Source organism: Marmota monax, unplaced genomic scaffold (genome assembly GCF_021218885.2).
Source record: "Marmota monax isolate L192 unplaced genomic scaffold, Marmota_monax_Labrador192_F-V1.1 WCK01_AAM20220418_F8-fsc00125, whole genome shotgun sequence".
In the NCBI taxonomy this organism is placed as follows: domain Eukaryota; kingdom Metazoa; phylum Chordata; class Mammalia; order Rodentia; family Sciuridae; genus Marmota; species Marmota monax.
In genome coordinates, this window is record NW_026695235.1 from 10,972,184 (window position 1) to 10,981,858 (window position 9,675).

At 55.0% G+C, this 9,675-nt stretch overlaps 1 long non-coding RNA gene across 1 annotated transcript; it reads left to right on the forward strand.

The window, feature by feature from the left end:
* Window positions 1-2,140: 2,140 nt before the first annotated feature.
* On the forward strand, window positions 2,141-5,075 carry LOC131423961 (uncharacterized). The gene is made up of 2 exons (XR_009226219.1): window positions 2,141-2,520; window positions 3,008-5,075. It is a non-coding gene; the product is annotated as an uncharacterized LOC131423961 (long non-coding RNA).
* Window positions 5,076-9,675: the final 4,600 nt, after the last annotated feature.

Sequence of the window (9,675 nt, forward strand, 5' to 3'; positions counted from 1 at the left end):
ACCTGACTAGTTAATTTGGAAGAACTGGTCTCAGGGTGCCCAGCGCCAGCCTCTTCCTCTTGGGAACCAGCTGACTGCAGAAAGGGAGAGGTTTCCTGGGCCCCTGAACCTCCAGGTGCTTTGGTTCAGATCATACACAGCCCAAGGGCACCTGGGAGACTCAAGTAGGGGAGGAATCCAGCTGCCTGGAGGGACCTCTCCTAATCCTCAAAGAGGGGCCAGGGGGCCGGCAGCACCTGTGCTCTGTCCCCCACCCATGCTGCTCCTTGAGCAAGGCCATGTGGGGTGGCGTCTGGTTGGGAGCCCCAGTTGGCTCTGTTTCCTTTTATCTGGCCTATGATCGTAATAAGGTGACAAGATGACTCTGGGCTTCAGTTTTCCAGTTTGTTCAGATGCCCAGGGGTGGAGGCCTCAAGGTATCAGCTCCTGCCGTCTCTGCATCCTTATCATGGGCACTGGGGACTTGCCGTCAGGTTTGATCTCCTAAGCCAGTTTCCATTGGGGAAGTAAAGGGAGTGGACGGCGTTTTGACCCCTGGGTGGTTAGGGCACCACAGTGAGGGTTTCCAGAGAGTGCCCGAGCTCAGAGCGGCTTCTCGACCTCACGAGACAGGGCTCAGACTTCTTGTTGAAACCTTTGAGGGCTCCCGGACTGAGCCTGAAATCTGCAGTCCTTGCATGTACACTGATGCCAGCAGCCAAGGAGCCGCCATCAGCATGGGGACCCCTCCTGTCCCCCAGCCTCCATCTTCTGCCTTGCAGCTAGTCTGCAATCCGGGTGGAAAAATCAGCAGTGAAAACGCTGCACTCCATTTTCAAAGACAGAAACGCATTGTGTGTGGGTGTGTGTGGGTGTGTGTGGGTGTTTGTGGGTGTGTGGGTGTGGGTGGGTGTGTGTGGGTGTGTGTGTGGGTGTGTGTGGGTGTGTGTGGGTGTGTGTGGGTGTGTGTGTGGGTGTGTGTGGGTGTGTGTGTGGGTGTGTGTGTGGGTGTGTGTGGGTGTGTGTGGGTGTGTGTGGGTGTGTGTGGGGGTGTGTGTGGGGGGGTGTGTGTGGGGGTGTGTGGGTGTGTGTGTGGGGGTGTGTGTGGGTGTGTGTGTGGGTGTGTGTGGGTGTGTGTGTGTGGTTTTTTGTTTTGTTTTGTTTTGTTTTAAGAAAGAAAAGAAAACCCAAAAGCAGAGAATAACGCTCGTCTCTTTTAATTTTAGGCCGATTTGAAGTACTGAAGTCAGAGTGGTCGAGTCTGCGGGGAGGCAGGCGGAGGGGCCACCAGGTGCAGCGCAGCGGGGCAAGCTGGGCGGTCGACAGGAAGAGCGTCTAGAAGAAACACTCGTCTGCTGTCGGGTGGGAGAGGCATTAGTGAGAACAAGTATTCTCTTTCACTTCAAACAACTGCAGAGTTTTTCCTTAGAATATCAACAGGTAAATTCTTTAGAGAGCATGACTGCCTTCCTATTTCCACGGTCGTTCCCGCCACCTCCACCCTAAGTGAGCAAAACATGTTACGTGGATTGAATCTTCCCCGAGTTTGGTTTGAGAGGTGACGAAGGTCCCGGTAAGGACAGCCTTTCAGCCTGACTCTCTGTGCTGGACTTGAGTCCAGCCTTTGCAGGCAGAGCCAGCTCCCCCCATCCCAGGGCCCCAGCTAGGCAGAGCACGGCCCTCGATGCTGGGAAGTCCCTGGGGGCCCACAGGGTTGTTCTCACTACTCTGAACTCTCCACCTCAGACCTGATGGAGTACCTTGTGTATCGTTCCCACTTCCTGTCTTGTTGGCAGACCGAGGGTGGAAGCACCAGGGGTACCCCAGAGGGCTGTCTGCAAAGCAGCAGTCTCTTTTCTTACAGTCATCGGCCGTGACCACAGGGAAGCCACAATTCATCCTTTCGTAAACTTCCATCTCACACTTCTTCCCTACAAGTGCAGGAAGGGCAAGAAGCAGCCGTAAGTCGTGAGCCAGTCCCCCCTACTATCACACACACACACACACACACACACACACACACACACCCTGGCCTCTTTCTCCAAGGAAGGAAGCATCTGGTGAGGCTGATGCTGAGCCCACTTCTGGGTCTGAAAGGGAGGTGGGGTCTGTTTTCCTGGTGGGAAAACACGGGGGGGGGGGGTGCACAGAGAAAGCCGTGGACCCCGCCTGCCAACACCGCACCTGCCTGGTGACTTAACCACTCGCTCCTTAATCCCAACAAAGGATTGTTGAGCCTCACTCCCCTGATAAATAAGCATTTACTGAGCACCGTTCATGTGTGTGAGAAACACACCAGGCCAGGTGATGGGATCCAGAACTGTAACTAGAGCTGCTGTTCGGAGCCTGATGGAGAAGTCCATGGAGATGGATGACAACACAGAGCCGCCACCACTGTGCTCAGGGGAGTGTGGGGACAGTGGGGCTGGCCAGGAAGGCCCATGGCAGGCAGGTTGAACAAAACAGGAAGAGCTTCCTAACGGAGGAAGCTGAGCAGATGCGGAGCAGCCTGGAGCCGAGGAGCTGCCGGTCCAGGGGCAGGTGAGGTGGAGGGGTGGGAGCTGGGAGGAGCTGGACGAGGGCTGGGTGACAGATCCCGGGGACAGCTTGAAACAGGGCCGTGGTGAAAGTGCTCCAGAGGGAGGCTCATGGGGGAGGCTTGTGGGGGAGGTTGGGGAGGCTCCTGGGGGCAGCTAAGAGCTGCCAGATGGCCTGGGTGTGAGGCCAGCCAGGCCTGAGCCAGACCATGGTCTGGGTGTGTAAGGGATCTGGTGGCCGTCAGACTGCAGCAGGCGGTGGAAGAGGGATTGGAGCCGTGTGTCTCTGTGTTGGGGCTCAGGTAGAGCAGGCGCTCGGGAGTGCTGTGGGGTGTCTGGGGTTCTGTAGGGGCTGCCCTCCTGATGTGTTTCCACGTGTGGAGGTGTCACCAGCTTTCTTAAAGAGGGCTCCTGGCTTTGCAGCAAAGACATCAGCCTTCCCAGGTGTGACTCCCATCATGAATCTAAGGTGACCATTGTCCACTCCACAGGGCAGCCGGAGGTCTAGAGGAAGCCCACAGCAAGGGAGGAGCAACAGCCCCAGGGCAAGAGGGGCACCTGGCCAGGTAACCTGCTGCCTCCAGCTGGGTCCCCAAACAGAAGTTTAAGGTCTCCTAACCTGGCCCCTGCGCTCTACAGGCCTGTCCTGCCCTGCAGAGTGTGGTCACACGAGGGAACTAACGGCAGTGCTCCCTGTTGAGGGCCAGATGTGCCATTACGGCCTTCTAGATTTGTGCTACCACAGGACTGTGGACCCCAGAATTCAAGATGAGCCCTGAGCCCCAAGACAGGGGGCAAGGGTGGGGGCTGCCAGACCACGTAGCAGGCTGAGCTGGGCACTGGGAGGGGAGAGCCCAGCAGCCCGGGACCCTCCCCCGTCATTGCCTCTCTCAGGCCATTTCCTCCCTCAGGTTTAGAAGCCGACCCGCTCCCTGCCATGACTTTGGGGGCCCCAAACCATACCCTTCCTCTTTCCTGCTGCCCTACACTACCCCTTCCACCCGGCCCCAGCCCACAGGCATCAAGAGGGACCTGGAAGGGGCCCAGAGGGGAGCAGAGCCTCCCTAGCTCCTCCGTAATCTCTGTGGAGGCCGTTGACTTAGAAATTTTGGAAAATACTTTCTGCTGTGGATCTGACCACGGTCAGTGGCCTTCTGCAGCTCCTCCTAGCTGAGGACGCACGTCCACCAGCACTGCCACAGGCAGAGCACCGTTTCCAGCGGGCTCCCTGTGTGTCTACCGCGCCTTCCTGATGTACATGTCAGTGTCCAAATCTGGAGACCAACGAGGCCTTGGGACGTGGTAGACCCCTTCCCCCTGCACTCTCAGGGAGAGCTTGGGCCCACTGAGCAGAGCGGACAGCACAGGGGAGCAGGGGTGTGCACCCCTAGGAAAGGGGCTCTTCTCCCCCAGCCTGCAGCCATCAAGCCCAGGGACCTGGGGGTCGATTCTGAAAGACTGATGGCCAGGGAGCTCCTTCCTGTGGCCCTCCTCGCGGGCCTCGGAAGCCTGCCTCCACAGCTGGTCCCCACTTGCCTCTGCCCATCCTGCTACGGGCTGTACGTGCAGGGGCTGGACCAGTGGCTGGCACAGGCGGGGAACGAAGCAGAGTGTAACTGTGGCTCCCGCAGGTTCTCATGCCCACCAGGAAGCAGGAGGGCTTACCTCCAGGGTTCTCTGTCAGGGTGCTGAGGGCCAGCATGAGAACCATGAGCAGGATGCAGGTCACCTTGTGCCCCATGGCCACTTTGCCTCCTCTCGGCCCAGAGCAGACCACGAGTCAGGGATAGAAACCTGTCCGAGTTCTCACCTTTATACCGCAGGCCTATTTGCTTAGAGTGTGAGATAGCGTTTGCCTAAGGAGGGTCCCCAGCCCTCCATGCCAACAATCTCCACCAATCACAAGCTGTTCCTGAGACGCGCTGAAGCCCGTCAGCGGGTGTGCTGTTATGGAGAACACTGTGCGGACGGTCATCTAGGGGCAGGGATTCAAGATTCAGAAAGTCCCTCTCTTTTTTACCCCCCCCCCTTCTATTTTTTTTAACTTGTTCTAACTAGTTATCCAGGACAGTAGAATGCATTTTGACACACTGTACACAAAGGAGCACATCTTCTCCGTCCTCTGGCTGTGCATGGTCAGTCACTCCAGTAGTGACACAGGTACGTAGGGTAACAATGTCTGCCTCATTCTACGGTCCTTCCCATCCCCACTGCCACCCCTCCCCTCCCTCGCCTCTGCACAAGCCAAAGTTCCTTCACTCTTCCCTACCCTCTCCCCCTGCCCCACTATGGATCAGCATCTGCTTATCAGAGAAAACATTCGGCCTTTGGCTTTTTGGGATTGGGTTAGGTCACTTAGCATGATGTTCTCTACTGGGGACTGGGACCATCCACTTACCTGCAAATGCCATAATCTCATTCTTCTCTAAGGCTGAGTAATTCTCCATTGTGTGTATACACCACATTTTCTTTACCCATTCATCTGTTGTAGGTCACCTAGGATGGTTCCACAGTTTAGCTATTGTGAACTGAGCTGCTATAAACACTGATGTGGCTGCATCACTGTGTTATGCTGATTTTAAGTCCTTTGGGTATAAACCGAGGAGGGGGACAGCTGGGTCAAATGGTGGTTCCATTCCAGGTTTCCTGAGGAATTTTCATTCTGCAGGAAAGTCCCTGTCTTATCCCATGAGTCTCCTCCAACAAGACCTTGATCCGGGTCCCTCCCACACCTTGCTCTCACTGAGCTGGTTCATAGGGACACATGGCCAAAGAGGGCCCAGTGGCATCAAGCCCCACTCCAGGATGCCTTGGGAGGAAGAGCCCCATCCAGCTGACCTAGTCCTTTCAGGATGGACAAAGGAGTGATTCTTGGACATGTGGAGAGTCCAGGTCTGAGGGAGGGTCACTGAGGCTGGATGAGATGCTAAGGGGAAGAACAAGCCTGTTCCGCCCTCTGCTCAGCCCCAAGGCTTTGGACCTTCACCTGCACCTTCTGTCCACTTGCTTTGTCCTGCTGGACATCTCCATGGCAAATGTGTATGTGAGCGAGGCACCCAAGGCCCTTCACCGAGGGAGCCTGGCCCAGCCCAGGGGCTCCCATTCAAGCAGCCTTCACCTTGGACACACAGGGTTACTGGAACTGTAGGTGGAGGGGTGTCTCCTAGGTCTGCAGGCTGACCACTGTGCACCACCCCCAGTTCCTTACCCCAAGGGAAACTTGGAGGCATTGGGTGGGGTATATAGACAGAAATATCACCCTGAAATGTTGAACAATGGAATCTTCTCCAGCCCTGCATGAGGTGAACCCCCCCACCCTGCCCACATTCCCCTGCCTAAGCCTTCAGTCAGGCAGGCCGTGGGATACAGGGCAGAGGCTGCAGGGAGTGGGGCCCACGGAGGGACGAGTGGACACGGCACACGCAGTACCTACTGTTGAGCCCTAAACCAGAAGGACATCCTATTATTTGTGACCACACAGACAGAGCGGGAATACATTATGTTGAGTGAGTTGAGTTGAACACAGAAAGTCAAATCCTGCTTGTCTTAGATATGGACTCCTGGAAGCAGCCGGTGGGGTGGTGTTATCCGGGCTGGATGTGGGCTTGGGGAGGCATCAAAGGACACACAGTTCCAGTTAGACCAGAGGAACTAGTTCAAGAGAGCCAGTGTCCATCTTGGAGAGAGTGTTTATAGCAACATACTGTATATTTGAATAATACGAGCAAACTTTAAGTGCTTTCACTGCACAAAATAATATATGCACTTGCACAGACCCATACGTTAAACACTGATTTAGCCATTCCGTAAGGTACACGCCTGCGCTGGAACATCATTGCATACCACAAATAGGTATGAGTTTTATTTTCCCATTAATTTAAATAATAAATGAAGTGGGATCTAAAAAAGAAAGACAGACTGAAGGGGCCCACGGCATCCTTCAGAAGTCCAGTGGCCCCAGGCTTTGGAGCCAGGGTTGATGTGGGACCCACAGACCCTCAATGAGAATGGAGTCCAGGTCCCTTGGGGAGGGGTCTTAGAGCAAGGCCACAAGGTATATGGTGACCCTTCTCCCAAGCCTGCCCCAGAATGGCCTGGGCCATTTGCCAATGCTATGGGTTACCTTGTATCCCTACAAAAGATGTTGAGGTCCTGACCTCCAGCACCTGAGAGCATGACCTTGTTTGGAAATAGGGTCTTTACCTGGAAAATAAGCCGGGTTAGTTGGAGTTATTAAGGTGGCCATGACTGTTTCTCTATAAAAACAAGAAATTTGGACATTGACATGTACATCAGGAAGGCAAGGTAGACACACAGGGAGCCGCCATCTAAGTCCAGGGACCACTCAGGCTACCAGAGGCTGGGAGAGGGCTGGAGTGGATCCCCTCAGAAGGAACAGGCCGCAGACCCCAGGCCCCAGGCTCCAGCCTCCAGCAGCACGAGACGGTGCGACTCTGTCACTGAAGCTTCTCGCTTTGAGGGGCTTTGTTACCACAGCCCCGGCAGGCTAACATATCCAGCATGACTGGACACTGGGAAAAGAAACAAAGGCTGTCCAGGGTGGCCGAGCATTAGGTGACCTGACACTGAGCCTCAGAAACCAAGCCCACAGCAGTTCAGCATGTGACTTCAGGTGAGGGCCACGTCAGCCCAGCGTCCGTCCAGTGAGGCCTGACCCTCAGCCCCTAGGGAAGCTTCCCTAGCATTTTTCTATGGAATTTGTAATAACATGGAAAAGTGTCGTGCGGTGGTATTAAATAAAAAATAAACAGACACAAAAGTTGACAGACAACTCAGTAGGAATCCCCTGGATTCCGCCCTCTGGTCGCCTGAACCACTTCTAATGCACACAATCAACTTTCGCCACTGAGACACTGTGTTCCTAAAATGCAGGGTAAAGATTGGCCCCCTCAAAACCAGAGAGGGAATGAAAGTGCCTCCCCTCCTTCAGTGAGTCAGGCAAGATGCAGAGGGTGTTTGACTATGGGGTGCCCGGGCCCCCGCCCCACTGACACACTTGCTCTGTGACTGTTCCTCACCCCGTCCCTGAATTCAAACACAGGCCCAAGGTGACGACGCTGAGCGCGCCTGTGTCTCATAGATCTCAGGTACCAGGCGAGGAAGCAGCCCAGTCCAGCCCACTGTGTCCTCCTCACCCCTCCCAGCAAACCTCTACACACAGCGTCAATGTGCAGACGGGGCCCAGAGGGAAAGGATACGTGTGACCTGCAGTGGTAATGGGGCCCCACCCCGTCTACCCGTGCCCTCTTATCCTGGCCCCTCCTCCCACTCCTGCCCCTCACCAGCACCAGCCCGCAAGGCCCCTAACCTTGTCCTGGACGACCCTGACATCTGCCTAAGGCAGGCTATAAGGCAGCCCCTGGGGCAGGGCACATGGCTGAGAAAGGCATCTGAGCTGCCCAAGGGCCTGGGGTAAGGTGAGGACTAGACCGCAGGTTCCTGATCCCACCTGCATCCAGAGAGTGTGCCCCTCTTCTCAGGCCACCTCGCCACCAGAAGACCACCCAGGCCCCTCAGGAAGGCATGTTGCGGGGACTGAGCGCACACTCTAGAGGAGCCCACAGCGGGGCTGCCGTGGCCAGCAGTGGTGCCTCCTGGTACCAGCAGTGTTCAAAGGAGCGACTTCATCTGAAAGATGACTTAGGAGGAGGTGAGGTCCTCCGGCAGCATGGCGCCCTCTCCCTTGCATCCTGACACCTTCAGTGTGAGAGGAAGGGGCAGCTTTGAAGTCACCATGGTGGCACCACCCAGCCTAGGCTCCCTGTGTGAAGTCTGTCCCCGGCACACAGCAGGCAGCTGAGTCCACCCGTCACTCTGTGCTGTGATCTGCAGGTGTCCTGCCTCCTGAAGGTCCATGTGCTGGAAGCTTGGCCCCAGTGTGGAACGTGGAGGAGGGGGTGCCTCTAAGAGGTGAAGCCTCGCGGGAGAGGATGGGTGTGCCCTTGGAGGGGTTGAGGTAGTTCTGGTGACAGCGGGGTGTTGTGTGGTAGTCTCCTCCCTCATTGGGCCCTTCTTCACAGGGCCAGTTTCCCTTCCACTTCTCTGCCATGTTGAGACACAGCCAGGGGGTCCTCACCAGCAACAGCACAGGCTGCTGGGACCACAACCGTGAGACAGATGAACCTCTTCCCTTGATGAGCCTCAGGTATCTTTTTAGAGCAACAGAAATGCACCAGGTCAGTGTAAAATATTATATTTTGAGATTCCCACTTTACACAGGGGATGCCGTAGTCCTTTCCAAGGGCGTCCCTGGTCTTTTTGGTTTTCCCGTGGGCAGAGATGATGAACTGGAGTGAGTTTCTGAGAGCAGACCTCGGGGCACCTGGGCTTCCCTTCCAGTCTGCACTGAGGATGGGGTGATGAGGAGGTACATGGGGCCCAGAGAAAAATGGAGCATATAGCCTCAAAATTTTTATGACAGGTGCGTGGCATTCAAGAAGTTATTCTGTATTTAAAATCCTCAGAAGTGTTAGTCCTTATCAAACAACAGAGCCTCACAGTACGAGAAATAGAATTGAAAGGAGAAGGAGATCAGGACACAGGGACACCAGGGACATCAAGGCCCCTCACAGCAGCTGGTAGAACTACGGAGCAGGAGGTTGACAAGGGCACCAGAGATCTGAACTACACCACCCATTAAGAGGACCTGATAAATAGGATATGTCACCAGAAATAGCAGAAAGCACATTTTCTAAGTGTCCATGTAAACCCATAAAGATCCAGCATGAGCCAGATGTGATGGTATGTCAGGAGCAGTGGGTGAATTAGGGTTTGTTTGTATCATCTCAAGGCAGAGGTGATGCCCTTCTGAGAACTCCAGGTGATATCTTGCTGATTCAAGGCAGCCCACCTGGTGATGCCTGCTCAAAAAGGATTCTGTGTCTCGTTTATTGGCTCGTTTATTGAATTTATTGGCTTGTTTATTGAATTTATTGGCTCAAATAGCCCTAAAATCAAATGCCAGTTGCCCAGGGGTGGAAGAGATATCTGTGTGCCTAGGGGTGGAAGAAATAGCTGTGTGCCCAAGTAGCCTGAGGCACCAGCTACCCAGAGAAGGGAGAAATACCAGGCAAGTTTAAGCCCTCATTTAGGCTATTTTCCCACAGCCCTGCTTTTGTTTATCTTGAAGAAGCTTTTC